This window comes from Rattus norvegicus, chromosome 16 (assembly GCF_021556685.1).
Source record: "Rattus norvegicus strain SHRSP/BbbUtx chromosome 16, alternate assembly SHRSP_T2T, whole genome shotgun sequence".
NCBI lineage: Eukaryota > Metazoa > Chordata > Mammalia > Rodentia > Muridae > Rattus > Rattus norvegicus.
In genome coordinates, this window is record NC_141549.1 from 42,136,510 (window position 1) to 42,150,716 (window position 14,207).

A 14,207-nucleotide genomic window follows, 5' to 3' on the forward strand; every position below is an offset into this window, starting at 1 on the left:
AGGACACAGAGAGTGTGTCCAAATTAAGAAAATCAGAAATGAAAAGGGTGACATAACTACAGAATCAGACAAAATTCAAAAAATCATCAGATCCTACTACAAAAGCCTATATTCAGCAAAACTTGAAAATCTTCAGGAAATGGACAATTTCCTAGACAGATACCAGGTACCGAAGTTAAATCAGGAACAGATAAACCATTTAAACAATACCATAACTCCTAAAGAAATACAAGCAGTCAATAAAGGTCTCCCAACCAAAAAGAGCCCTGTTGTTGTAAAAATATAAAAATAAAAGAAGTATTATCTTTTATCCCTCTAGGTTCGCACAGTTATGCCCAGATACCTGCTAGATATCTTGGCGGAAACACAGCCCAGCCACACACTTTCCTACACTCAAACCCTCACATAAAAGGACACACAACACAATAATCTTAGATCCAATTGGTAAGATATAATTGCCACTTAAACATACAAAGCCCAGTACCATCCATCCCTTGAGAACATTAATAACAACCTGTAAATATACAGAGCAGAATCTTAACATCACCTACCATGGCTTCTCCCCTCTCTCCATCTCCTGTCTCTCCTCTCTCCCTTAGTCTCCTCCTCTTCCTTCAAACTTCTCTCCCGCCCATCCTTCCTTCTCCTTCAATGACAGGCCTCCTTCTATCCTGTACCTGCCTCACCTATGACATCATCCTACATTTCACACTTTTTGTCTAATTGAAAAAAACTTTTCTCTCAAATATAAGCTGAGCACAACTACTATCATTTTGTAACTAAGAGTACAAAATATACCTAACACCCAGTCCAACACTATATCAGTTAAACAGAACATTTAGTCATCCATTCCAGCTTGACAAAGGCTTAAAACCTGTATTAAATCTTGGCTGGGTTGTATACTACCAGATAAGTATCCAATAAAATATATATATTCAGAGTTAAACACCCTGATAGGCTATGAGACTATAATGTCTTTAACCCCGTCAGAAATCTGGGAATGACCAATATCTATACACATAAGAAGCCTAAAACGGCTTCCAGAACTGAGGGGTTATAGAGACAAATCTCCACTAGCACAGTCCCCTGTTAGCAACATGTGAGCTCAAGTCTTTAGCCTTTTGGCCCAAAATCAACTGACAGACTCTAGAAATGCAGATTTTGAAGGGCTGATCACCCTGTCTTGGCAGGGTTTATCAGTCAACTATTCTGCATAATTTGTCCTTTCCTGGACAGTATTAGTCTGCAGATGAAACATGCAGCTTTGTCTAGTGGCTGCCTAGCCACAAAGTATTGCCTCACCTGGAGGTAGAGATGTTCACATTCTTCGTTAAATTCACCAAAGGGTAACTGTTAGGAGCAGATATGTCTCAACAAAAGATAAATAACTTTAAATCTCAAATTTTGTGGATTTCTGACGTTTTTGAAAACCATCTCCCTATATAAGACAATCTGGACTGTTGTCTCCATATCCTAAATTTTATCTTGAAAGTACTGTCACAAACTCAGAGCCATGAGTTTGCTATTAGAATCTTAACTCACATGTGTAATCAACTCAGAAGTTTGTAATGACAACAATAGAAGGACTGGCTCTAAACCTTGTACTTTTAAACTCTTTAACAAATAAATTCTACATCAAAGCAAAGATATGGTTTTAGCTTAGTTACCAAATGAGATTATGACTGTACAATTCAATCTAGCTAATTCCTCCCTGTTAAATTACAATCATTTCTAAATTTCTCATAAAAACAACTTTAGAATAACTACTTCCAGACCCCCAAAGTCCAGGGAATTGGGGCAATGACTCCTCCATAACTTCTTCAAGCTGTACATGGGCGTTGAGGTATCCTTAGGTGTAGGGGGCAGGAAGAATGAAGCAACTGTCGTACCCAATGTGTCCTGACTAGACCCAGCTAAAAGTCCTTGAGACCGGGATTCCAAGTAGGGACACTCTGTAAAATACAACTCTCAAGACTAAGTTTAGAATAGAGATATCTTTTTGTTTGATTCTCTTGAATAAATTTTTTAGGTGGTCTACCTCTATCAAATCTGATCAGTATGACTCTGTGAGGTTTCCAGAGCCTAATCACACTTTTTAAAAGCACAAACACAAAATCTTTCTCCCAAAATACTGTGTTCCTTAGTCTGAAACCAGAAAAGCTTGTACCTTGCACTCTCTCCCAGAGTAATAATATAACCATAAAATTCAAAGCCACACCCATCATGAAGACTAAAACCAACAAACAACTTAAAACTCAGGAATTTAACCCAAAATATATCCACCTGTTAAGCTCTCTACCTGGAGCCACAGATTTTTCTTTAACCTTAATAACTTCTAAAATATATGCCTGCATTCACTCTCCTTGGAGTTACTGACATTTCATCACAACTCTCTACTTGGAGGTAGTGACTAATTTTTCCCTATAAGTTCTGAACCCTGGATGAAAATCCCCACTTGATTCATGTAATCTCTTTACTCTTTTCTTTCTAAAAGCAAACTCAATCACCTTTTAATGATACCTGTAATTAAGAAGTAGCTTGTCTAACTAGGATTTCAACCCGAATTTCCCGTGGAGCCCATGATAAAAAGAATATGAGTATCCTGAAAGACTTTCTAAACAACTTTCTTTAAAAAGCAGCTTTTAATCTCTGACTCTCTGATCTGCCATTACTTCTCACACAGCAGGAGACCTACAGCCTGCCAGCCCAGGTGGCTTCCACTTTCTTTGTTTGAATTCCCCTGCTTAAGATATCACATGACTCAACATGGCAACGGCCTCCTCTTACTTAGAAAATAAAAACTTTCTCTCAATTCTCAGGATTACTAGTGGATTCTTGCCCATCACTTTGGCTCACCATCTGTTGTTGTAAAAATATATAAAATAGAAAAGAGTAATGCCTCACCTGTGACATCATCCTACAGAACCCAGGTCCAGATGGGTTTAGTGCAGAATTCTATCAGACCTTCATAGAAGACCTCATACCAATACTATCCAAACTACTCCACAAAATTGAAACAGATGGAGAGCTACCAAATTCCTTCTATGAAGCCACAGTTACTCTTATGCCTAAACCACACAAAGACCCAACAAAGAAAGAGAACTTCAGAGCAATTTCCCTTATGAATATCGACGCAAAAATACTCAATAAAACTCTGGCAAACCGAAATCCAAGAGCACATCATCCACCATGATCAAGTAGGCTTCATCCCAAGCATGCAGGGATGATTTAACATACGGAGGGTGGCAACCAGGAGGGCTTGCACTGCCTTTTCCCGGAGGCCCCGTGAACCGGGGTCCCAAATGGCATTAGGTGTTTTCCTCTGGAGTCAGAAATGTAGGGAGAGTGTCGTCTCTTCTGGCTTCCCAGGCTTGTCTGTGCCTCTGAAGGTTTAGCTCTCCCTTCCACAGGATTTGAGTGTAGAAAACTGTTGGCCGGGTCCCTTCAGGTCCAGGTGGTGTCTGGACTACAGGTGACCTGCCACTCCAGTTTGAGAAGCATTCTTTTTAAAACAAATGTTTTTTTTTTTAAGTGTTCCAGCTTGAATGGCAAAATAAAGTCGACAAGTTGAAAATAAAATGTCAGAAATAAAAATCAATAATGTTTCCATAAGAGTATGAACACATTATATGGAATATAATGTAAATTATTGGGATTTAACAACCTACATAGCTAAAACATCTGGAAAAAATAAGAATAGAAGATTTTACCCAAATTTCAGGACTTCATAATTTTGATTTGCTAAGTAAAGTTTACAATACTTATGATTAATGATTAATGACTGAATCCATATCTAAGGAAGAAGATGAGGCAGATGATCAGCCTGCTCCCTCTCATATCCCACAAATTTCCCAGGAAATCTGCCCTAGCCAGTGATACAAGAGGGTTGCTCTAACCAGGGACACAGGATGCTTGCACTATTCGAGTTCAAAGGAGCCCCTCCCCTTCATTGAGAGACAGCACTGCTTGCCTTCCAGGAGGCCTGCTCTAACCCATGTCACAGAGCTCTCCAGCTCCCAAGGAGGCCATCTCTAGTTACAGACACCCAGCCCAGTTAACACCAGAGGTGACCAGGTGGCAAGCAGCAGAAGCCAATGTAATTTGGCAACATTGAAACCCAGCTCTCCCACCACAGCAAGCCTTAAATACCCTAAGATAGGTGAAAGGCAATATACTGACATAAAATCCCATCCCATTATATTGATAGGGCCTTCAAGAAGAATACAAATATATCCTTAAAGAAATATAGCAAACACAGGCATAGAGGTAGAAGACACCTACCAATGAAACAGTCCTCTGTTTTTGGGGGGATTGAAAACTGGTACAAACTCTCTGGCAATCAATCTGGTGATTCCTGAGAAAACTGGAAATGGTTCTTCCTGAAGAGCCAGCTATTCTACTCCTATATATATATACCCAAAAGAAGCTACACCATATTTCATGGACATGTACTCCATTATGTTCATGGCAACCTTATTTATATAGCCAGAAGCTGGAAGCTTACAGATGTCCCTCAACTGAGAATGTATACAGAAAATAAGATTCATTTGCACGATGGAATACTATTCAGCTAATAAAAACAAGGATATCATGAATTTGGAGGCAAATGGATGGAACTAGAAAATATCATCCTGATTGAGGTAACACAGACCAAAAAGAACATGGGTATATACTCACTGATAAGTGAAAATTAATCAAAAAGTACAGAATATCCAGGATACAACCCACAGACATTAAGAAGTTTAACAAAACAAATGGGGGAGGGGACAGGATCAGGTTTGGGGAGAGGGGGGAAGGGGAGAAGTCCAGAGGGCCAGGAGAATAAATGAAAATGTCCAGTTTCTGGCAGTGGGATGTTGGGGGGGGGCTTCTAGAACATTCCAGAGACCTGGAATATGAGAGACTCCTGGGACTAAATGTGAGTGATCTTAGCCAAAATACCCAACAGTGTGGAGAGGGAACTCAAAGAGCCCACCTCCAGTAGATAAAGAGTGTCCCAAGTGAAGGGAACTGGTTACCAACCCACAGTCAAAATTTCTGATCCAGAGTTGTTCCTATCTAAAAGAATTACAAGGACAAAAATTTAGGAGAGACTGAAGGAAAGGCTGTACAGTGATCAGCCCAAGATGGAATCCATCTCATATTGGGGTTGGGGGGCAGCAAGGCCTGAGACAATTACTGATGCTTAAAGACAGGAGTCTAGTATGGCTGACCTCTGAAAGGCATTACCAGAAGCTGACTGAGACAGATTCAGACACCCAACCATTGGACAGAAGTCAGGGACTCCAATGGAGGTATTAGGGGAAGGAGTGAAGGAACTGAAGGGGAGGGCAACCACATAGGAAGACCAGTAGGTCAACTAACCCAGACCCTTGGGAACACTCAGGGACTGAGCCACCAACCAGGAGTATACACGAGCTAGTCAATGGCCTCCAGCACATACATAAGACTGTCTAATCTTGTCTTAGTGAAAGAGGATGCACCTAATTCTGGAGAGACTTGAGGTCCCAGGGAAAGGGGTATCTGGGAGGTGGGGAGCACACTCTTAGAGGCAAGGGAGAGTGAGAATGTGATGAGGAACTGGGGAAGGTGGGACTGGAAGGGGAGGGTAATAAATAGACTGTAAATAAATGAAATATTAATTAAAAAATAAAGATGAATGTATTTTGCTGTTTGATGTCTATGAACAACAATCCATGTGTTTCTTGTTATCAATTAAGTTTTATTGCTTAATATGTGTACAATGCTGTTAGGAGGTACAGGATGATATTTCTATACATGTTCAAACTGTGTAATTAAATAACTATCCAATTTTCTTATCTGACAGTGTAAGGAAGTGGAACAAGATGGCTTACCTGGTAAAGGCATTTACCACTAACCTGATGACCTGAGATTGATCTCTGGACCCACACTTTAGAGGGAGAGAAATGAATGCTGCAAGTTGTCCTCTGACCTCTACATTCTCATGGTTGCATTTGTGTACCTACCTCCACAAAACACAATAAACACATGAGATGTTTAAGATGGAGATCATACTTCTGTGTTATAAAGCAGAATTCCTAGAACACTGCTTGGTATATGGCAATCTCTGGTCCTTAGCAATACCTCTCCTTTAGGAATGTCTTCTGCTATAGCTCCACACAGGAAAGGCAAAAGTATGTGATGAAGATGTGAAAAAATAAACCAAATCTGTCTCTGTGACTCGGCTGATCTCTAATTCTCAAAATGGTATAGAACAGCTCTTCTCATTTCATAACGTATTTAATTCATGTTGAAATTATGCTAGTAAAATTTGAGATATACAAATATTGAGGGATGATAATGTATTCATTAATATTAACTGTCAATATGACAGGATCTAGGATCACTTAGGAAACAAATCCCAGACAATGACTCTAAGGGAGAATTATGACTGTCCTAACTAAGGTGAGAATATTCTGAATGTGGACTGCATCATTCAGTGGGCTGCAGTCATGAATCGAATAAAATGGAGAAAGTTGAGCCAAGCACAGCATTCATTTCTCTCCTTGTAATGCAATGTTAATATGAGTTTCAAACAGTCTGTAGTCATGTCCTCCCTGTCTTCAAAGTGAGAGGTAAAATAAACCTTTTATTCATGAAGTTTTATAAGAGCCTATGATTTGGGAAGACTACCCCTGACTAAAATAATATGCTACAGCAAAGAGTGTTTATTTTGTAGATAACCTGCCAGCGCGGGGGGGGGGGGTCTACCATTCATCAGGATGGAAGACAAAGGTATAGAAATTTCAGGGTCATCTCTCTGCACCCAAATCCCGTGGGAGGGAGAGCTAAACCGCCAGAGAGGCAGACACGCCTGGGAAACCAGAAGAGACTGCACTCTGCCCACATTACTGATTCCAGAGGAAAACAGCAAACACCATCTGGAACCCTGGTGCACAGAAGCTCCCGGAAAGGGCGACACAGATCTTCCTGGTTGCTGCCCCTGTGGAGAGCTCGTAGGCAGCACCCCACGAGCAAACTAGAGCCTCTGGACCACAGGTAAAACAAACCTTCCTGCTCCAGGCGACCTGCCTAGTGAACCCAGGACACAGGCCCACAGGAACAGCTGAAGACCTATAGATAGGAAAACTACACGCCCGAAAGCAGAAAACTCTGTTCCCATAACAGGCTGAAAGAAAACAGGAAAACAGGTCTACAGCACTCCTGACACACAGGATTATAGGACAGTCTAGCCACTGTCAGAAATAGAAGAACAAAGTAACACTAGAGATAATCTGATGGCGAGAGGCAAACGCAGGAATCCAAGCAACAGAAACCAAGACTACATGGCATCATTGGAGTCCAATTCTCCCACGAAAGCAAACACGGAATATCCTAACACACCAGAAAAGCAAGATCTAGTTTCAAAATCATATTTGATCATGATGCTGGAGGACTTCAAGAAAGACATGAAGAACTCCCTTAGAGAAACACAGGAAAACATAAAAAAACAAGTAGAAGCCTACAGAGAGGAATCACAAAAATCCCTGAAAGAATTCCAGGAAAACAAGATCAAACAGTTGAAGGAATTAAAAATGGAAATAGAAGCAATCAAGAAAGAACACATGGAAACAACCCTGGATATAGAAAACCAAAAGAAGAGACAAGGAGCCGTAGATACAAGCTTCACCAACAGAATACAAGAGATAGAAGAGAGAATCTCAGGAGCAGAAGGTTCCATCCAAATCATCGACTCAACTGTCAAAGATAATGTAAAGCGGAAAAAGCTACTGATCCAAAACATACAGGAAATCCAGGACTCAATGAGAAGAACAAACCTAAGGATAATAGGTATAGAAGAGAGTGAAGACTCCCAGCTCAAAGGACCAGTAAATATCTTCAAAAAAAATCATAGAAGAAAACTTCCCTAACCTAAAGAAAGAGATACCCATAAGCATACAAGAAGCCTACAGAACTCCAAATAGATTGGACCAGAGAAGAAACTCTTCCTGTCACATAATAGTCAAAACACCAAATGCACAAAAAAAAAAGAAAGAGTATTAAAAGCAGTAAGGGAAAAAGGTCAAGTAACATATAAAGGCAGACCTATGAGAATCACACCAGACTTTCGCCAAAGACTATGAAAGCCAGAAGATCCTGGACAGACATCATACAGACCCTAAGAGAACACAAATGCCAGCCCAGGTTACTGTATCCTGCAAAACTCTCAATTAACATAGATGGAGAAACCAAGATATTCCACGACGAAACCAAATTTACACAATATCTTTCTACAAATCCAGCACTACAAAGTATACTAAATGCTAAAGCCCAACATAAGGAGGCAAGCTACACCCTAGAAAAAGCAAGAAACTAATCGTCTTGGCAACAAAACAAAGAGAAGAAAAGCCACAAACATAACCACACATCCAAATATGAATATAACAGGAAGCAATAATCACTATTCCTTAATATCTCTCAACATCAATGGTCTCAACTCCCCAATAAAAAGACATAGATTAACAAACTGGATACGCAATGAGGACCCTGCATTCTGCTGCCTACAGGAAACACACCTCTGAGACAAAGGCAGACACTACCTCAGAGTGAAAGGCTGGAAAACAACTTTCCAAGCAAATGGTCAGAAGAAGCAAGCTGGAGTAGCCATTCTAATATCAAATAAAATCAATTTTCAACTAAAAGTCATCAAAAAAGATAAGGAAGAACACTTCATATTCATCAAAGGAAAAATCCACCAAGATGAACTCTCAATCCTAAATATCTATGCCCTAAAGACAAGGGCACCTACATATGTAAAAGAAACCTTACTAAAGCTCAAACCACACATTGTACCTCACACAATAATAGTAGGAGATTTCAACATCCCACTCTCATCAATGGACAGATCATGGAAACAGAAAATAAACAGAGACGTAGAAAGACTAAGAGAAGTCATGAACCAAATGGACTTAACAAATATGTATAGAACATTCTATCCTAAAGCAAAAGGATATACCTTCTTCTCAGCTCCTCATGGTACTTTCTCCAAAACTGACCATATAATTGGTCAAAAAAACGGGACTCAGGAAGGTTTGTCTTACCTGTGGTCCCGAGGCTCAAGTTTACTTGTGGGGTGCTGCCTACGAGCTCTCCACAGGGGCAGCAACCAGGAAGATCTGCGCCGCCCTTTCTGGGAGCTTCCGTGTACCAGGGTTCCAGATGGCGTTTGGTGTTTTCCTCTGGAATCAGTAATGTGGGCAGAGTGCAGTCTCTTCTGGTTTCCGAGGCATGTCTGCCTCTCTGAAGGTTTAGCTCTCCCTCCCACGGGATTTGGGTGCAGAGAACTGTTTATCTGGTCAGTCCCTTCAGGTTCTAGCTGTGTCTCAGACGCAGGGGACCTGCTGCTGCTGTGCCCTTATCCTGCTCCACTATGTTCATAGCAGCCTTATTTATAATAGCCAGAAGCTGGAAAGAACCCAGATGCCCTTCAACAGAGGAATGGAGACAGAAAATGTGGTACATCTACACAATGGAATATTACTCAGCTATCAAAAACAATGACTTTATGAAATTCGTAGGCAAATGGTTGAAACTGGAAAATATCATCCTGAGTGAGGTAACCCAATCACAGAAAAACACACATGGTATGCATTCATTGATAAGTGGCTATTAGCCCAAATGCTTGAATTACCCTAGATGCCTAGAACACATGAAACTCAAGACAGATGATCAAAATGTGAATGCTTCACTCCTTCTTCAAAAGGGGAACAAGAATACCCTTAGCAGGGAATAGAGAGGCAAAGATTAAAACAGAGACAGAAGGAACACCCATTCAGAGCCTGCCCCACATGTGGCCCATACATATACAGCCACCCAATTAGACAAGATGGATGAAGCAAAGAAATGCAGGCAGACAGGAGCCGGATGTAGATCGCTCCTGAGAGACACAGCCAGAATACAGCAAATACAGAGGCGAATGCCAGCAGCAAACCAGTGAACTGAGAATAGGACCCCCGTTGAAGGAATCAGAGAAAGAACTGGAAAGCTTGAAGGGGATCGAGACCCCATATGAACAACAATGCCAAGCAACCAGAGCTTCCAGGGACTAAGCCACTTCCTAAAGACTATACATGGACTGACCCTGAACTCTGACCTCATAGCTAACATTGAATATCCTAGTAAGATCACCAGTGTAAGGGGAAGCCCTGGGTCCTTCTAAGACTGAACCCCCAGTGAAGGTGATTGTTGGGCGGAGGGCGGCAATGGGGGCAGGATGGGGAGGGGAACACCCATAAAGAAGGGGAGGGGGAGGGGTTAGGGGGATGTTGGCCCGTAAACCAGGAAAGGGAATAACACTCGAAATGTAAAGAAGAAATACTCAAGTTAAAAAAAAAACTTTTTTTCATATTGTATCTCAAACCAAATATATGTCCTATTACAGCTTAAAAAAAAAAAAAGAAAATAGTGGAGCATGTGTCTTTGTTATATGTTGGGGCATCCTTTGGGTATATGCCCAAGAGAGGTATAGCTGGGTCCTCAGTTAGTTTCCAGTTTTCTGAGGATCCTCCAGATGGATTTGCAGAATGGTTGTACCAGTCTGCAATCCCACCAACAATGGAGGAGTGTTCCTCTTTCTCCACATCCTTGCCAGCATCTGCTGTCACCTGAGTTTTTGATCTTAGCCATTCTCACTGGTGTGAGGTGAAATCTCAGGGTTGTTTTGATTTGCATTTCCCTTATGACTAAAGATGTTGAGCATTTCTTTAGGTGTTCTCAGTCCTTCGGCATTCCTCAGCTGTTAATTCTTTGTTTAGCTCTGAACCCCATTTTTAAAAGGGTTATTTGTCTCCCTGCAGTCTAACTTCGTGAGTTCTTTGTATATTTTGGATATAAGCCCTCTATTAGTTGTAGGATTGGTATAGATCTTTTCCCAATCTGTTGATTGCTGTTTTGTTCTTACAACAGTGTCCTTTGCCTTACAGAAACCTGGCAATTTTATGAGATCCCATTCGTCAATTCTTGATCTTAGAGCATAAGCCATTGGTGTTTTGTTCAGGAAATTATCTCCAGTGCCCATGTGTTCGAGGTTCTTCCCCTCTTTTCTTCTATTGGTTTGAGTGTATCTGGTTTGATGTGGAGGTCCTTGATCCACTTGGACTTCAGCTTTGTACAGGGTAATAAGAATGGATCGAGTGCAGCCATTTCTTAAGAATGAGAATCTTTCAAGCTGTACCTTACTTAGCCCCTAGACGTTAGACAGTAGACCAGAAAGTACAGAAAGCACATTGCCACCCATTCTCTAGGAAGGTTCCCCAACCATAAAACAGTTGGTATGGACTGTATTTACTGCAGGGCAATTACAAGGCAAAAAACCATATCGGGTAAACTGATTGACCACTATAGATTGTGCTGCAGGATGAAAAACATATATCAAGTTAGATGTCCTTGGTACTGGCATAGCTGTGCTGACATAGCTATAGCTTTGTCCTGGGGAGAAACATCTGCCAAGTCAGATATCCTTGGTCCTTGTCCTGGGAACCCCAGGACAGAAAAACATATATCAAGTCAGACATCCTTGGTACTGAAATGGCTGCATTGATATGGTTGCAACCTTGTCCCAGGAACTCCAGGACAAGAAACACCTGCCTAGTCAGATATCCTTGGCACCAAAATAGCTGAGCTAATGAAACTGTGTAACTGTAAATGATTATATAAGCTGTACATTTCTGCTGGTCTGGGCCCTTCACATCCCTCCTGCGTGAGGATCGTGTTGAGCCCCAATGCATTGGTATCCCAAAGTAAACCTCTTGTTTTTATATCAAGACTGAGTCCCACGTGTTTGTGGGGTGGTGGGTGTCCTCAGGATTGGAGCGAGAGTCTCCTCAATCTGAGGGTCTTTCAAAACATATCACATCCCAGCTGTACATTATTAAACCTAGAAGAAGGAGGAGGAGGAGGAGGAGGAGGAGGAGGAGGAGGAGAGGAAGAAGAAGAAGAAGAAGAAGAAGAAGAAGAAGAAGAAGAAGAAGAAGAAGAAGAAGAAGAAGAAGAAGAAGAAGAAGAAGAAGAAGAAGAAGAAGAAGAAGAAGTAGTAGTAGAAGTCCAAAGAAACTCCATTTAGAGCTCTCTTCATCTGTGGCAAGCTAGCCTCTGGGCAAAGAAAGTGCCCTAACTTAATCGGCAGACAGAATGCCATCCAGAAAAGAAAAGAAAACAAAACCAAATGCATGGAACTTGATTGTCAAGCTTTGCCAATATAGGGTAAGCAAATCCTTGGTAATTCCTGCATCACATAAGGTTTGTCAGATACTTTGAACAAGAGAGCTGAAGACAGTTCTCCAATGTCTTAGAATACTTTGAAGTGGTCTCAACAGCCAACTGTCTGCCATTTTTAAAACTTTGAAAGTGTTTGTCTGCACTTCCTACTTTATCAGGAAATATTTCTTCTTAGTTGTCTTTTGGGGTTGAATACAAGATAATCATAGTCTCAATAAAAGCTTAAGTTGTTATATTTAAGATTTATTAGACCTAAAAAGATGGTTTTAGGTTGTTAATGCAAGTTAGGATAAAATTTGATTTAGATCCAGAACTCTGAACTCACCAGGATAGGATAGATAATAGGATATTTTTCTTAATTACCAAATACTATGGACTTGACATTGTAAATATATATCACACCTTATAAGTATTATAATTTTTATAATTTTATTTAATTTATATTTGGAAAAGAGACATTTATTGTATATCATAGGGGGATTATTGAGAGAATATCAAATGTCTATATGACTACAGCACTTGTTAATAATAAATCTGATGGCTTATTATTTAGGTGGTAAATAAGAAGTGGGAAATCTGGGAGAAATCATAATTCTGAGATAGAACGAGGAAAGAGATTCACCTTGGAAGATGTGAGGAGAGAGACACATAATACCTGAACATGGTTAAGTAGGCATGTTACAGAATGTAGGTTAAATGAGTCAGTTATTCTAAATTGTGATCTAGTTAGAGAAGAGCTTCACTATATAGTCAAGGTATTTGTAAATATATCTTGAGTCTGAGTCTTATTTCTCAGAGCATGGCACTGTGTGGAAGAACTGGATCAAACTACTACATTATATTGTTCATGAGTTTTAAGCTAAGCTAAGTTTACAGGGGATATTGTCTAAGCACATTATAGTCAAGGGCATATTCAACAACAATCTTGTCTGGAATTTCAAATCCAATAAAGTCTGGCCTGTATCCAACACTTCGAGAGGTCCTTTTCACCAGCAAGCTTGCAACCTTAACCATTTGGGGGCTGTACTGCTTGACCAAGGAAAGCAAAGTCTGCATTGTTTTACCATTGTCAATTATATCTTCAACAATCAAGACATTCTTTCCAGTTAAAGTTGAGAGATCATCTCCACCAATAACTTTTATGTTCCCCCGTTGACTGGTCATTACAGTAGCTCTTCAGTCTGATAAAATCTACAGTCATAGGAATGGACCTATAACTATTTCTATTCGGTGCTTTAATGTAATCCATCAAAGAATTTATAGCCCCCCTTGAACACACAGAGGGCCACAATGTGATGGCCTCCCATCTTCTTCATGACATCTCAAGCAAGTCTTTCAGTCCTGTCCATAATCAGTCCATGGGGAATAAACACCTTTTCCAAATCTTCGGCATAATGATTAGGTATGCAAAATAAATCTAGGTCATAACCTGGTTCATCATCACTAATCATGACGCTGGGACTGAGGGTCGACATGACAGAACCAGTCGGCTCGCAAGAAAAGCAATCTGAGGAGGAAGCTGGCGGAGGAGGTGCTCCTGCTTGGGAAAGCAGTGAGGTATGATTCCACCTTTCAAATGGATCTATTCAGAACTTCATTCAAGCCCTGAGCCTTCTAAGCCTACAGAGCCTGGATAACAGGTGTGAAAGCACTGCTTTCTGAAATCTAACCACATTTTCTAGTTTTCCTACCCCTCTCCACCGATTTAAAGAATTATTTGTTGCCCCTATTCATCTGGAAGAAGTTATAAAGTTTTCATACCAATTTCCTGGGCTTGGGCATCTGGTAATAGTTATTTTACAAACAAATAAATGCTGTCATTTTAAGGAATAATTTGGGAATGATCATAATTTTGAACAAGGAGAAAATAAGTGTGATGGTTTGTGAAGCCATAATCTTAATTATTAAAAACCTTTATATTGATGCAAAGTTAAAGTGATTTCTTATTTTGATGCAGAATGTATTTTGAT

The 14,207-nt window shown here is 40.4% G+C and overlaps 1 protein-coding gene and 1 pseudogene; one reads left to right on the forward strand and one right to left on the reverse strand.

Moving 5' to 3' along the window:
- The window catches only part of Erich1 (glutamate-rich 1), a gene marked incomplete at its 5' end in the record, with an annotated part of 52,793,804 nt that overhangs the window by 11,265,950 nt on the left and 41,513,647 nt on the right, over nt 1-14,207 (forward strand).
- Hprt1-ps1 (hypoxanthine phosphoribosyltransferase 1, pseudogene 1) lies at nt 13,108-13,726 on the reverse strand (annotated as a pseudogene).